General features: G+C 42.8%; 1 protein-coding gene across 5 annotated transcripts in view; it reads left to right on the top strand.

Annotated features, from left to right (window-relative positions):
* CALN1 (calneuron 1) overlaps window positions 1-16,164 on the top strand; it is a 662,896-nt gene that overhangs the window by 98,969 nt on the left and 547,763 nt on the right. Inside the window, exon 1 of one of the 5 annotated variants that reach the window (XM_050783592.1) lies at window positions 15,900-16,041. The exons of the other annotated variants lie outside the window; for them this stretch is intronic. The gene's annotated coding sequence lies outside the window, so the exon portion shown is untranslated. Of the gene's footprint in view, window positions 1-15,899; window positions 16,042-16,164 lie in introns of those variants that run through there. 5 annotated transcript variants of the gene reach the window in all.

The raw sequence follows: 16,164 nt of genomic DNA on the forward strand, positions 1-16,164 counted from the left end.
GGAATCTTGCTCTGTCACCCAGGCTGGAGTGCCCTGGTGCAATCGCGGCTCACTGCAAGCTCCGCCTCCTGGGTTCCAGCGATTCTCCTGCCTGATCTCAAGCGATCTGCCCACCTTGGCTTCCCAGAGTGCTGGGATTGCAGGCATGAGCCACCACACCTGGCCTAAAATACTAAAGTACTGAGCATTATTCTGTGGCACAAGATACAGCCTATCTTTTATGAACATTCCAAGTGCACTTGAAAAGATTATGTTAATACAGTGCTCTATAAATTCAAAATTTGGTAATGGTTCCGCACTCTTTAAATGCAGTTCACAATACATTTAGGTTTAAATGTACCATCTTGCTATTTCTTTTTGTTTCATGTGTTCTTTGTTGCTTTTTCCTTTTTCATGACTTCTTTTGGTATTGATTATTTTTCAAATACTGTATTTACTCTCCTCTATTGGCTTATTTGCAATATCTCTTTGTGTTCTGGGATTTACAGTGTGCACCTTCAAATGTAACAGTCTGATATCAAATGGTATTATACCACGTCGTGGATAAATTGACTACCTTTTAATAGTATATTTCCATTTCCTTACTCCCTTTGTGCTATAGCTGTCATACATGTTTTACTTATACATGTCTTATAAATCCCATAAATGCATTGGGTAATATTTTTGTCTTAATCAGTAAACTACCTGTTAAAGAAAGTTAAAAATAATGACAAACTTTTTATTTTTATTCACATATTTTCCATTCCCAGGACTTATCATTCCTAAATTTCTGCTGTCATTTACTTCAGTCTGATGGCTATAAATTCTTGAATAGAGACAGAGTCTTGCTAGGTTGCCAAGGCTGGTCTTGAACTCCCGGGGTCAAGTGATCCTCCTGCCTTGGCCTCCCAAAGGGCTAGGATTACAGGCAAGAACCCCTGTGCCTGGCCTATAAATTATTTTACTGTTTGTTTATCTGAAAAACTCTTTATTTCACCTTTATTTTTTAAAATTAAAAAATTAATTTGTATTTATTTATTTATTTTGAGACAGAGTCTCACTTTGTCACCCAGTGCAGTGGTGCAATGGCATGATTCGGCTCACTGCAACCTCCACCTCCCGGGTTCAAGTGATTCTCCTGCTTCAGCCTCCCAAGTAGCTGGGATTACAGGTGTCCACCACCACGCCTGGCTAATTTTTGTATTTTTAGTAGAGACAGGGTTTCACCATGCTGGTCAGGCTAGTCTTGAACTCCTGACCTTAGATGATCCACCCACCTTGGCCTCCCAAAGTACTGGGATTACAGGTATGAGCCACCTCGTCCAGCCATCACCTTTAAATTTAGAGACTATTTTTGCTGATTAGGAAATTCTCGGTATTTTCTTTTTCTTTAAACTTTTACTTTCGTTTCGGGGTACATGTGCCAGTTTGTTATATAGGTAAATTGAGTCTTGCAGGGATTTAGTGTACAGATTATTTCATTACTCAGGTAATAAGCATAGTATCTGATAGGTAGTTTTCTGATCCTCACCCTCCTCCTGCTCCACTCTCAAATAGGCCCTGGTGTCTGTTGTTCTCTTCCTTGTGTCCATGTGTACTCAATGTTATAAGTGAAAACATGCAGTATTTGGTTTTCTGTTCTGCATTAAATTGCTTAGGATAATGGCCTCCAGCTCTATCCCTGTTGCTGCAAAAGACACGATCACATTCTTTTTTATGAGTGCGTAGTATTCTATGGTGTGTATGTGCCACGTTTTCTTTCTCCAGTCTACCATTGCTGAGTACTTAGGTTCATCCCATGCCTTTACTATTGTGAATAGTGCTGTGATGAACATATGTATGCACAGGACTTTATGGTAGACCAATTCATATTCCTTTGGGTATATACCCAGTGGATTGCTGGGTAAAGTGCTTATTCTGTTCTAAGTTCTTTGAGTAATCTCCACACTGCTTTCCACAGTGGAAGGATTCCCTTTTCAGTAAATGTTACTGGCATAACTGGCTAGCCAACACGGAAGATTGAAACTGGACCCCTTCCTTTTAACATAGGCAAAAATCAATTCTAGATGGATTGAAGGCTTAAACATAAAACCTAAAGGGTTTATAGGCGTATAAAAACTCTTGAAGGAAACCAAGAAGATACCATTCTGGACATAGGTCTTGACAAAGATTTCATGACAAAGATGCCAAAAGCAATGATAACCAAAATAAATATTGACACATGGGACCTAATTCAACTAAAGAGCATCTGCAAAGGAAAAGAAACTAACAAAGTAAACAGATGACCGACAGATGGGAGAAAACATTTGTAAAATATGCACCTATCAAAGGGCTAATATCCGGAATCTGTAAGGTGCTTAAATTAACAAGCCAAAAGCAAACAACCCCATAACAAAGTGTGCAAAGGACACGAACAGGCAGTTTTCAAAAGAAGACATATACATGGCTAATAAGCATTTGAAAATATGCTCAGCATCACTAATTGTTAGAGACATGCAAATCAAAACCACAGTGACAATTCTCGGTATTTTTGTTTTTGCTTTCAATTTCAGCACATTAAAAATGTTATTCCATTGTCTTTTGGCTTGTATTGTTTCTTAAAAGAAGTTAGTATTACGTCTTCTCTTTGTTCTCCTGATATAATGTTTTCTTCTTCTGGATACTTTAAAGTTTTTTTCTTTATCATGGTTTACAGCAATTTGATTATAAGATACTTTGGTGTGTACTTTTTGTATTTATCTTTCTTGTAGTAAATTGTGTCATGTGGAGCTGTATTTTAGGCTTTTATCAAATTGCGCAATATTAGCCACTATTTATTCAAATCCTTTTTTCTGTTTAACCTTCCTAACACACACACACACACACACACACACACACACACACACAGAGTCTCTCTCTTTTTATCTCGCTTTAGGTATTAAAATCGAACATATGTTAGGTAACTTGATATTGTCCCACCTGCCATCAAGGATTTTAAGATTTTTTTCAGCCAGCATTCTTTCTCTGCTTCAGTTGCTATTTTTTTCAAACTCACTTATTTTTCTACAATACCCAATGTTGTGTTAAGCCCTCAAATAGCTTTTTCACATTAAATATACATTTTTTCAGCACTACAATTTTATTTGCTTCTTTTTTTAGATTGCATGCCTTCCTTTATTGTTCACAATTTCCTTTAAATCCTTGAAAATATTTCTAATAGCTGCTCGAAAGCCCCTTTCTGCAGATTCCATCACCATTGTTATTTTTCCTTCTGTTTCCATGGACACTGTGGGTGTTGTGTTGTTGAGTTTCTGAATTTTGTTTTTGTCCTTTGAAAAGTTTTGAAGTTTCTTTGCTAGGCATTTGATTAGTAACTTGGGAGTCACTTTGATCCATTTGATGTTTGCTTTTAAGCTTTGTTAGGTCGAGTCTTACAATAGCTGTTATTCTAGAGCTAGTTTGTTCCTGCTACCAGGAAGGTGCAATTCACTTATGGACTCTATTGTACCCACTGGGTGTTCAATGCATTTTCTCACTCAGGATCATCAGAACTTGCCCATTTTCCAGTTCTTTCTTACATCTAGAAATTGTTCGACTTACAACTCTCCACTAACTGCTCTCTGCCTAGCGGCATGGAATTTGTCTTCTTATGCACATCTTAGTTGTCATCTAGGAACTTAAATCCTTACGAAAAATTTCCATCTTTTTTTTTTTTTTTTTTTTTTGAGACGGAGTCTCGCTCTGTCGCCCAAGCTGGAGTGCAGTGGCCGGATCTCAGCTCACTGCAAGCTCCGCCGCCCGAGTTTACACCATTCTCCTGCCTCAGCCTCCCGAGTAGCTGGGACTACAGGCGCCTGCCACCTCGCCTGGCTAGTTTTTTGTATTTTTTAGTAGAGACGGGGTTTCACCGTGTTAGCCAGGAAAAATTTCCACCTTTTTATCTGTGTAGCCTTCTCCTCTCCAGTTCTCTGCCCCCCAAAATTTAGCTACCTAAGCCTTCATGAACTCTGATCCCTCAAGTTAGTGAGACCCCTGTGTTCTGTTTGGCTTCCTTTTCCTCTACAGTGATACGGAAACTATCTCCAGGTAGAAAGCTGGGCAGTTGCAGGACACACATAATTTTTTCCTTTTCTTACATGGATCACAGCCCTGTACTATCTGTTGTCCAATTACAGAAAACACTTAATTTGTACATTTGTTTAGTTTCTAATTGTTAATAGTGGGAAGAAAACTAACTTATTATGTCGGTGCAAATGTAATTGAGGTTTTTGCCATTACTTTCTTTTTTTTCTTTGAGACAGAATGTCTCTCTGTTACCCAGGCTGGAGTGATCTCAGCTCACTGCAACTTTGGCCTCCTGGATTCAAGCAATTTTCTTGCCTCAGCCTTCCAAGTAGCTGGGATTACAGGCACCTGCCACCACTCCCGGGCCATTTTTGCATTTTTAATAGAGACAGGGTCTCACTATGTTGGCCAGGCTGGCCTCAAACTCCTGACCTCTCAAATGATCCACCCTCCTTGGCCTTCCAAAGTGCTGGGATTATAGACATGAGCCACCTTGCCCTACCGCCATCACTCTCAGTGGTAAAATCTGCAATTACTTTTGCACTAACCTAGTAACATAGAAGCAGAAATTGCTCCTTTTCTTTTTAGTGGGCATGTTCACTGCGTTCAGAATTTAGTGGATAGCTATTTTCTTTTAGTGCACCAAAGATGATACCAATGATTGTAAGTTGTACTGGCTTTTATTATGTTTGTTAACAAGTCGTCTGTCAGGTGAATTGTTCCTTTGCAAGGTGTATGTGTGTGTGAAGAAGAAGGGGCCTGGCTGCTTTTAATATTGTGTCTTGGCTGGGTGTGGTGGCTCATGCCTGTAATCCCAGCACTTTGGGAGGCCGAGGCGGGAGGATCATCTGAGGTCGGGAGTTCGAGACCAGCCTGACCAACATGGTGAAACTCCGTTTCTACTATAAATAAAAAAAATTAGCCAGACATGGTGGTGCATGCCTGTAATCCCAGCTACGCAGGAGGCTGAGGCAGGAGAATTGCTTGAACCCAGGAGGTGGAGGCTGCAGTGAGCTGAGATCACGCCACTGCACTCCAGCCTGGGCAACAAGAATGAAACTCCGTCTCAAAAAAAAAAAAAAAGAAAAAAAAGAAAAAAAAATTGTCTTTAGGTTTTAGAAATGTAATGATGACTGCTTTCATGTGGATTTCATTGTACATATCCTATTTGGAGTTTATAGGACTTCCTGAATCTGTGGCTTCATGTCTTTATTGGTTTTGGAAAATTCTCAGCCAGCATCTCACCCACCTCACTCTTTCTCCCCTTTCCTTTTCAGACTTGAGTTATATATTTGACGATTCACTTTGCTTTAATTCTCTTATTCTCTTTTCTCCATTCCCACCTTTTTCTTCTCCTCACACATTAGCAGGATATTTTTTACTGACCTATTTGAAGTTCACTAATCTCTTCTACTGTGTCCAGTTTGCTTTAACCACATCTATTGAGTGCATTTTATTTATTTTTTGATGGGTTCCAGAATTACTACTTTATTCTGTGTTAAAAATAAACAAATTTTGGCAGGGTGCGGTGACTCACACCTGTAATCCCCCACTTTGGGAGGCCAAGGCGGGTGGATCACTTGAGGTCAGGAGTTCGAGACCAGCCTGTCCAACATGGTGAAGCCCAATCTCTACAAAAAATACAAAAAAATTAGCCAGGTGTGGTGGTGGGCACCTGTAACCCCAGCTACTTGGGAGGCTGAGGCAGGAGAATTGCTTGAACCTGGGAGGCAGAGGTTGCAGTGAGCCGAGACCGTGCCACTGGACTCCAGCCTGGGTGACAGAGTGAGATATCGTCTCAAATAAATAAATAATAAATAAAATTTAACTGAATAGAGATCAAATTAAACATTATATATGGGAGAATCAGGACAGAATGTATGTGCGTGGATTGGAGAAACAAGTAAGAGTATTACATCTTCATCCTTCAGTTAGGTGTTTTAATTGGAAAAGAAAATAAATATTTTTAAAAAACCACTTATTTAGAAATATGGATATAACTATCCAAAGAGGTAATGGACTAGTTGAAAGTAGTTATCTTTGGGAAAAAAGAATGGAGGAGGAGGAAAAAGAGAACACCATTTTGCACAATTGACCTTTTAGAACTGTTTGATGTTTATTTTTAAATTCTACTTCTGCATAACAAATTACCATTTGACCTTTAACAATTATGGATCACATTAATAAAAAGTAAAAGTTCAATTATTGAATTAGAAAGAAATTAAGAATAAGTAAATAGACTTTAGCTCTTTAGTGGTGAATTTCTTTATCTTGTCATTCATTTTCTTAAACATCTATACAACTGTTTTAATGTCTGTTTTATATAAATCCAGTGTCTGAATTTCCTATGTTTGGTTTTCCTATTGTCTGTTGTTTCTCTTTATTTTTTCTTAATTTGATTCTTTTTCCGGACATGCCTGTTGATTTTTGATTAAATGCCACATGTTATATTTAAGAAATTATAGTGACTATATATTTGTTCTCTCTCCTCAGAGAGATTTAACTTTTGCATCTGGCAGGCATTTAGGGTACATAAAGATCATTTTTGGCTAATCAATTATTGAAATAATTTAAGGCTGAACTTGATTCTCCAAACGCTTTTGGTTTGCCCTTAATCTTAATGCATGTAGTATTTCAAAAGCTTCAACTGAAACCCTGGGGTGTTTATGAGTGTCCCTCGTCCTAGGGAGGTTATAGACTCCCAATTTCCCAAGAATTCTCCTTCCTGCTGCTTGGTTTCCCCTTCCCCTCCCCTCCCCTCCCCTCCCCTCCCCTCCCTTCCCCTCCCCTCCCCTCCCCTTCCTCCCTCTTTCTCTCCCTCCCTCTCTCTCTCTCCCTTGCCTTCCCTTCCCTCTTTCTTCTGTCTTTCTTTCTTTTTGTCTTTCTCTTTCTTTCCCTCCTTCCTTTTTTTCCTTTCCTTTTCTTTCCTTTCTTTCTCTTCTTTCTTTCTCTCCTTCTTCCTTCCTTCCTTTCCTCTTCTCTTCTCCTTCCTTCCTTCTTCTCTTTTTCCTTTCCTTTCCTTCCCTTCCCTTTCCTTTTCCCTTCCTTTCTTTTCTTTCCCTCCTTCCTCTTTCTTCTTTCTTTCTCTCTTTCTTTCCTTCTCTTGCCTTTTTTTTTTTTTTAACTGTTCACCATGTGCAGTTTCAAACACAGGTGAATGAATGCCTTTAAGGGCACAATGGAGCACAATGATGCCTCCACTTTCCAAGGTTTCCTTTTCCTTCTACGCCTGTGATGCTCTGAAGATCTCTAAGATGTTCTTTACTTTTGGCATTAAATAATAGTATCTAATACATATATTATGTAATATTGTATAATATATAATTATAATATACTATGTATGATATATAATTATATAATATGTATGATATAATTATATATAACATATATTATGCATGAACATAACAGTACATGTAATATATATTATGTAACATGTGCCATTATATATCATATAAGATATTATTTATATATAAATATAAATACCACATAAAATAATTTATATATGAATATATAAATGTATGTTCATATATAAATTTATATATTATATAAATATAGGCTATTTAAATATTTATATATTTTATAAATATATGCTATATTATATATACTTATATATATTTTTTTTATATGTAATATTTAACCTCAATTCCATTTTGTTGGCTGGCTAACATACGTTTTGAAAATATTTTCAAAAAAGCAAAAAGCCATTTATATTCCATTTATAAAAAGCCATTTATATAATAAGCATATATAAATAAAAATGTATGAACATTTATATACATAAATAAAAGTATATATTTATATAAATTAAAATATAAATATAAATATATATTTAAATTTATTTATATAAATAAAATATGTAAACATATATTCATCTATAAATAAATATATATATGTTTATCCCCTCAATACTGGTTCTCCAGAGTTAGTTAACAGAAAGCATTGGAATTACATTTGGTGCACATATGTGTACATGGATCCCATATACAAAGTTTTCTTTTTCAAAAGTGGCACCATACATGTTATTTTGCCATTAAGTTTTTTCACTTTACAACATATTTTTTGACATCTTTCTAATTTAGTAAATTAAATTTTTCTGGTTATTTATTGCTACATAACAAAAATTCATCCCAAAACGAAGTTACTTAACACAAAAATGTACGACTGCCTCTTGCGGTTCTGTGGATTGGGAATTCAGAGCGCGCATGGCGGGGGTGGCTTGTCTCTGCCCAGCAGAATCTGTAGCCTCCTCGGGGAAGACGCTCACAGCAGGGGCTTGAATCGCTGTAGACAGGCCTGGAACCTCTCTTTTTCTCCCTGTCTCTCTTTTCCTCTCTGAAATCATGCCACTGCACTCAAGCCTGGACAACAGAGTGAAACTCTGTCTCTAAATAAATAAATAAATAAAATTTAAAAATAAAAAAAAAATAGACCTTTCTTTATCTTTAGGCTCCTGCAAAGCTGCTGAGTGAGGCACAGTGTCTTTAAGACATGTAGAAGCCCTTTTGGGCATCCCCTTAAATATGTCTGAGGCCTTAACAAAGGATCGTACAGCCCCATTCTTGAGTCCATCTTTCCCAGAAACCAGATTTTGCTGCCCCAGATTTGAAAGGTTTTGCCTGGAGACGCCACAGTGAGAAACAGTAGTTCTTTCTAACCCAGCAGAGAAACAGTAATCCTTTCTAACTCAGCGAACTCTGGTTCCTTGCTATTCCATCTCAGTTCTACTAAAAAACTGGAATAGCTTCTTCTTCAATTAACCTGTCTCTGCTTACCTTTTCTCATAGGCATCTGGAAAAATCCAGCTGGCATTTTCTATTTTTCCACTTGGAAATCACCCTAGTCAGATCCATGAGGTCCTTAGGTATCCTTGCATTGGTTATATTGATTTTTTTTTTTTTTTTTTGAGACAGAATCTTGCTCTGTCACCCATGCTGGAGTGCAGTGGCTGATCGCAGCTCACTGCAACCTCTGCCTCCCGGGTTCAGGCAATTCTCCTGACTCAGCCTTCCGAGTAGCTGGGATTACAGGCATGCACCACCACGCTTGGCTAATTTTTTGTATTTATAGTAGAAATGGAGTTTCACCATGTTGGCCAGGCTAGTCTGAAACTCCTGACCTCAAGTGATTCACTCGTGTCGGCCTCCCAAAGTGCTGGGATTACAGGTGTGAACCACCACACCCAGCCAACCATTGACAGGTAGCAGTTTTGCTAACTGTTCTCCTGGTACGTGACTCAGGGGTTCTTTTCTCCAGCTTCCAATAAGCACTTTCTGTGCCCTTCATGTTTCCTCCAAGAGTTTTCCAAAGGTCCTTGCAACTCTCATTAATACTCTTCGGAGGAAATTATAGCTTTTTCCCGTTGCTCAATCCTAAAGCCAGTATTTTAAGTTTTTGTTACAGCAGCACACTCCTTCCAGACACCAAATGTTGTCCTGGTTACCGATTACTGCAAAGCAAACCACTGCAAGGTTTGTGGCAAACCCCTAGCCACACAGGAAAGAATGTGTGTTGTAAAGAATTTAGTGAGTCCTGGATTCCGTACTTTGATGGAAGACCTGAACAATTTTACCCTCCAACATATATTTCTCGAATGATTTTTTTTTCTACTTCTACCTATTTCTATTCAGAGTGCAATGAATCTTTTCATCACCCTCTACCCTTGGGTGTCTTGGGCACTTGAAGTAGATGTATTTATTGATGGTAAAATGAAAGAAGATAAGGGAAGGGGATATTTACAAGAGGATTATCACTGGTAAGGTAGCACTTGTCTCAGTGTCTGATTTGTGTAACTCTGAATCCCAAAGCTAGAGGCAGGTGGTAGAAGGAAGTTGAAATTGACTCCTCGCTGTTTCCTGGAGGGCTGTACTATTCTAGGTTAGAGAGAGAACTTATGCTAAATCCAGCTACAAATGCACGATAAGGAGAAGTCCTTCCTGTTCATTTTGTTTCATGTTGAGTTTAGCCTCCATCCCGGTAATTGGTAAAAGATTTTCTTTGGTATTTTCATAGGAAGGAGCTGACACATTTTGACAACATATATTGAATAAAAGTTGGAGCAAAAGTGCCAGGGCCTGTAAACCTCCAACCACCTTAACATGGAAGTCTCAAAATGGTCATAGCTGGGGAGGACCAAGAAACTGCAGAAGTCTGCCATCCAGCTTCTCTAGTTCTTTGTGTTTCTGATTTTTTTTTTTTTTTTTTTTTTGAGACAAAGTCTTGCTCTTTCACCAAGCTGGAGTGCAGTGGTGTGACCACAGTTCACTGTAATCTTGAACTCCTGGGCTCAAGGGATCCTCTGCCTTAGCCTCCTGAGTAGCTAGGACTACAGGCATATGCCATCACACCTGGCTACTTTTGCAAATCATTTTTTGTAGAGATGGCGTCTCCCTGTGTTGCCCAGGCTGGTCTCAAACTCCCAACCTCAAGTAATCCTCCCACCTGGACCTTCCAAAGTATCTGTATTACGAGTGTGAGCTACTGCCTAGCCTTCTCTAGTTCTGAGGCTTGCTGAACTTAGTGTCCTAAGGCAAGAGATCCTTGATTTTTTTTTCCTCCCAAAGTAAGGTCTTTGTTATGTGTTTGTGTTGACTATTCACTTGTAACAACTGCCAACATTTATTGAAAGCTTACTCTACGCCTGGAGCCAGGTAAACTGAGCGAACTGCTATTCACATAATCACATTTAATTTTCTCAACAACCTTGTGGAATAGATACTCTAATTATCCCCATTTTATAGATGAGGGCGATGAGATTTAGAGAGAATAAACAACTTGCCCAAATTTACACAGGCAGCAAGGGAGGGCAGAATGAGAGCTTTGGCCAGATGTTTCCGACTCTGGTTATGTGGGAGGCCCCCACATTTTACCAGGAACTTCATGTGTGTATCTACACTTACCAAGGCATTTGTTTGTCTGTTTTTTTTTTTCTTTCTTTTTTTCGCTTTTTGAGACTGAGTCTTGCTCTGTTGCCCAGACTGGAGTGCAATGGTGCGATCTCGGCTCTCTGCAACCTCTGCCTCCCAGGTTCAAGCGATTCTCATGCCTCAGCCTCCAGGCACCCATCACCATGCCTGGCTAATTTTTGTATTTTTAGTAGAGATGGGGTTTCACCGTGTTGGCCAGGCTGGTCTCGAACTCCTGACCTCAAGTGATCCACCCGCCTCGGCCTCCCAAAGTGCTGAGATTACAGGCTTCAGCCACCGTGCTTTGCCCTATCAAGGCATTTTGGTGACCTGGTTGCCATCTAGAAAGTGACAAAATAATTGCTTACAGAGGCAACAGATTGTTAGATGATGCAGTATTCATCCAAACTAAGGGATCAAAGGGAAAGATCTTATGGAGACCCTGTCAACTCTATTCATCTGCCTGTGACCCATTGTGGAAACTCTTGTAGTATAATACCTTCTGTATTAATTCGTTTTCACATTGCTGATAAAGACATACTTGAGACTGGGCAATTTACAAAAGAAAGAAATTTAATGGACTTACATTTCCACATGGCTGGGGAGGCCTCATAATCATGGTGGAAAGCCAAAGGCACAGGCACATCTCACATGGCGGAGACAAGAGACAGAGTGAGAGAGCCAAGTGAAAGGGGTTTCCCCTTATAAAACCATCAGATCTCGCGAGACTTATTCACTACCACCAAAACAGTATGGGAGAAACCGCCTCCATGATTCAATTATCTCCCACTAGGTCCCTCCCACGACACGTGGGAATTACGGGAATAAAATTGAAGATGTGATTTGGGAGGGGACATAGAACCAAATCATATCACCTTCTATGCACATCTCTGAACTAGGTATATGAAACTCAGCCAGTGGCTCAAGCATGTTATAACAGGGGCTGCTCACCCGGCACAGAAAGACCAGCTGTCCACATCAAGGTTTTGCAGCAGGAGAAAGGGAGGCATTTATTTGCAGGGCACCAACCAAGAGGAATCAGGCAGCTCATTCATGCTTAAGTCCTAACCACCCAGTTGACTTACAGGGAAGGATTTTTAAAGGTGGGAGGCAGAGGCTACAGGCAAAGCCATAAATCAATCCATGAAAGCTCGACATTTGGTTTGACTTAAAAAAGCAGACGTCTGGGAGCAGAGGCCCACATGGGCTCACACTGGGACTAGTAATCCCAATACTTTGGAAGGTGGGGGTGGAAGAATTACTTGAGGCCAGGAGTTTGAGACCAGCCTGGGCAACATAGGGAGATCCTATCTCTACAGATGTCATAGGTGAGTTCAAAGGTTTTCTGATTTGTGATTAGTTAAGGAGGTAAAGCTTTATCTAAAAATATGGGGTGTGCAGAAAAGAATGTTCATTCTGGCCCGTAGGTGTGGCTTCCTCCAGACCCTTCAGGAAGAAATTTAGAACAAGAACCACAGTTAGAGTTTAGTCCTCAGTTCCCTCTTATTTGAGGTCTATGTGCTAGTCGATCAGTTTAATGGGGGTCCAGGTTTCTGAAAAACAACTCAAGGACATACACTAAGATGTTATGTTTAGATTCTATAGGGAATGATATGGTTTGACTGTTCCTTTTTGCCGCCCCCAAGGTTGTGCCAACAAAGAAGGAACAACAAACCTGGCTGAAGCAGGCTAGTCCTTCCTTATAGCACTCGCCTTTCCTGGGTCCCCAGTTTCTTGTCCCCTCTTGGTGGCAGAAAGACTGGTTACCAGCTCAGATGCCTCCAATTCCCAGAACCAGAGAAAAGATACATGTGAAAATTCTCACACCAGTCAGCAACAAAAGCAGGCAGTGATTCTCTAAGCCTCTCATCCAAACAGCTTAGCAGTCACTTCTCCTTGACTTGTAAAAAATCTCATTTTGTAGCTCCCATAACTCCCATGTGTCATGGGAGGGATCCAGTGGGAGGTAATTGAATCATGGGTGCAGGTGTCCCCCATACTGTTCTCGTGATAGTGAATAAGTCTCATGAGATCTGATGGTTTTATCAATGGGAGTTCCCCTGCACAAGCTCTCTTGCTTGCTGCCATGTAAGATGTGCCTTTGCTTCATCCTTTACCTTCTGCCATGATTGTGAGGTCTCCCCAGCCATGTGGAACTGTGAGTCCATTAAACCTTTTTCCTTTGTAAATTAACCAGTCTTAGGTATGTCTTTATTAGCAGCACGAGAACAGACTGATACAGGGAACAAAAACATTTCCTGACTCTAACTTCCTTGGCTATTGTTTTAAGCTAAAATTACCTTCTTGCTTATCAAGTTGCTGGTTTACTTCTCAGGGCTAGCTGGGTGCCTGGAGTTTCTTTGAAGGAACTCAAGATTTTTCTGTGTTTTCATGCTGGGGTAGGGGACGGGTACCCAGCAAGTCCCTGAGAATGGTGCCTGTTACATCTCAGTTCTAAGATTGCTAGGGAGCATATGATACAGCAATCCCACTGCTGAGTATATACCCCCAAAAGAAGAAATTAGTATATCGAAGAGGTATCTGCATTCTGATGTTTGTTGCAGCACTGTTTACAATAGTTAAGATTTGGAAGCAAGCCAGGTGTCCATCAACAGATGGATAAAGAAAATGTGGGACATGTACACAATGGAGCACTATTCAGCCATACAAAAGAATGAGATCCAGTCATTTGTAACTACATGGATGGAAGTGGAGATCATTATGTTAAGTAAAATAAGCCAGGCACAGAAAGACAGACATCACATGTTTTCACTTATTTATGGGATCTAAAAATCAAAACAATTGATCTCATGGACAGAGAATCTATGAATGATTACCAGAGGTTGGGAAGGGTAGGGGGGCTGGGTGGGGGTTGAGAGGGTTGGGTACGTAGGGATGGTTAATGGGTTAAAAAAAAGAAAGAATGAATAAGACCTGTTATTCGGTAGCACAACATGGTGACTATAGTCAATAACTTGTATATTTTATGATAACTTAAAGAGTGTAATTGGATTGTTTGTAACTCAAAGGATAAATGAGGGAATAGTACCCTGGTCCCCATGATGAGCTTATTTCACATTGCATGCCTGTATCAAAACCTCTCATGTACCCCATAAATATGTACACCTACCATGTACCTATAAGAATAACAAATAAAAACATATTTTGAAAAGATTACTAGGGAAGTAGGGTCCGTACAAGACAGTAATAATATAGGTTAGCAAATGCTAAATGCCAAAGGCGTGGCACCCACAAGTGCTTCAGGGACTCTGAAACCATGCCCAAGCGACACACACACACACACACACATACACACACACGACCCTGATTGTGCTGCTGGCTAGCAGAGAAAAAAAAAAATGCCCAAACTTCCCTGACAGTTGAACCAAACAGTGGAGAGGTGACTGCTGAGCTGTTTGGATGAGAGGCTTGGAGCAGCATTGCCTGCTTTTGTTCCTGATTGGTGTGAGGATTTGCACATGTATCTTTTCTCTGGTTCTGGGAATTGGAGACATCTGAGCTGGTGAGCAGTCTTTCTGCCACCAAGAGGGGACAAGAAACTGGGGACCCGAGAAAGGAGGGTGCTGTAAGGAAGGACTAGCCTGCTTCAGCCAGGTTTGTTGTTCCTTCTTTATTGGCACAACCTTGGGGGCAGCAAAAAGGAGCTGGGAAGCATCTAATCTGTCTACGGGACAGTCTGAGCCCCACCTTGGTGCTTTGATTCTTCTTTTTCTTGCCAAGACAAACCTTGGTTGCACCGTGTATTCTGTCAGCTCCTGGGAGGCAGACAGGTGGGGACTAGGAAAGGTGACTGCTGTCTCCAAGCAAATGCGTTGCCCTTGAGACCCGGGGCAGGGGAGAGAAGGGTCTGTCTGGTCAGAGACTCAGCAGAGGTCAGCGCATGGGCAGGTTGCAGGCAGTCTGCGAATTTGTAGCTCACACCTGTGCCCAAGCGCCCTCTCCCTCCCATCGGATCCGTCCTATGACCTTGGAAGAAGTGGGGGCCACGCCACATGTTCTCAGGCCCTGGAGGAGTGGGATCCCAGGTGGGTGGGCGATGCCCCGCGGCAGCCGTGCCTCCCTGGATGTCGCCACGGGCGGTCACGCGGAATGCTGGCCCCCGCAGTTTCAGCCATCGGCCCCTCCACCTCGGCGCCCCGCCTTCTCCCTGGGCTCAGGTGTAATCGTGGCCCTAGGGTGTGTGCACCTGGGATGAAGTAGTGAAGGCGGCGGGCGCTAGGGTGAGTTGTCCTGTTCCGAGGAGCAGCAGTTTGCCAGAGTTAACGTGGGCAGCCTCTTTGGGAAGGGAAGGAAGGAGCACCGTCTGCCAAGCGCCTGCTCGCCCCCCGCGTGTCTGCCTGTGTGTGCCGTGCATGTGCGTGCGTGTGTGTGTGTGTGCGCGCGAGTGTGAGTGCGCGCGCGCCGAGGCGTTCCTCAGGTTGCGCTGCCTAGAAACCGAGGGAGCCATTGGAGAGGCGGAGGGTGGGGGTGGGGGCTCCCCGACCCTCGGAGGAGCCGGGGCGCAGGCGGCCAAGGCGAGCCCAGAAGCCCGGCTCCTGAACGCGGGCGCCGGCAGAGCGTGGACTGTGCTGCTGGCGGCCGCAAGGCCCCGGGGGACCCGCAGGGGAGGAGCTGGGGAGGAGGCCGGAGCTGCATGGAGTTTCTAGGGCGCGCAACTCCGGCGGGGCCTCGGCCACTGGGCTCCGGGGCGCAGCGAGGCAGCCGCGCACATGGGCTGAACCCGCGCGGCCAGCGGGAGCGGGAGGGGTAGAAGAGCGCGCGGTGCAGGGGGTGCGGGGCACACGTCCCCAGACGGGAGCAGAGGACAAGGACAGGGAGGCACGCGCCCAGATCGCGCTCCGAGTCGACGAGGGGGCTCGTGCAGGTCTCGGCGCGCGCGTGGGGAGCGGCCCGGGGGCGCCGAGGGAGCCGGCGGCAGCGAGGATGCCGGCGCGGGGACGCGGCTGCCGGCTGGGGGTGTGAGCGAGAGGCTAAGCGCTGCCCGCTTGGCGCCTCCATTCCGCGCCGCCCCCTCCCTGCGGGCCTCGGAGGAAGCCCCCCGCGCGGTGCGGAGGCGCCTCGGCTGCCGGGCTGCGGGGCCCCGGCCCAGCGAGAGGTGAGTGCAGCCGCCGGCTCCCCAGCTCACCCGCGCGCTCCCTCTCTTCTCCTCTTCCCTCGGTCCTCGCCCCTCTCCAGGGTGTCCAAACCCCCGGGCTGTCGCGAGCCCCCGTGTTCGGAG

The sequence above is a fragment of the Macaca thibetana genome, chromosome 3 (assembly GCF_024542745.1).
Source record: "Macaca thibetana thibetana isolate TM-01 chromosome 3, ASM2454274v1, whole genome shotgun sequence".
Lineage (NCBI taxonomy): Eukaryota > Metazoa > Chordata > Mammalia > Primates > Cercopithecidae > Macaca > Macaca thibetana.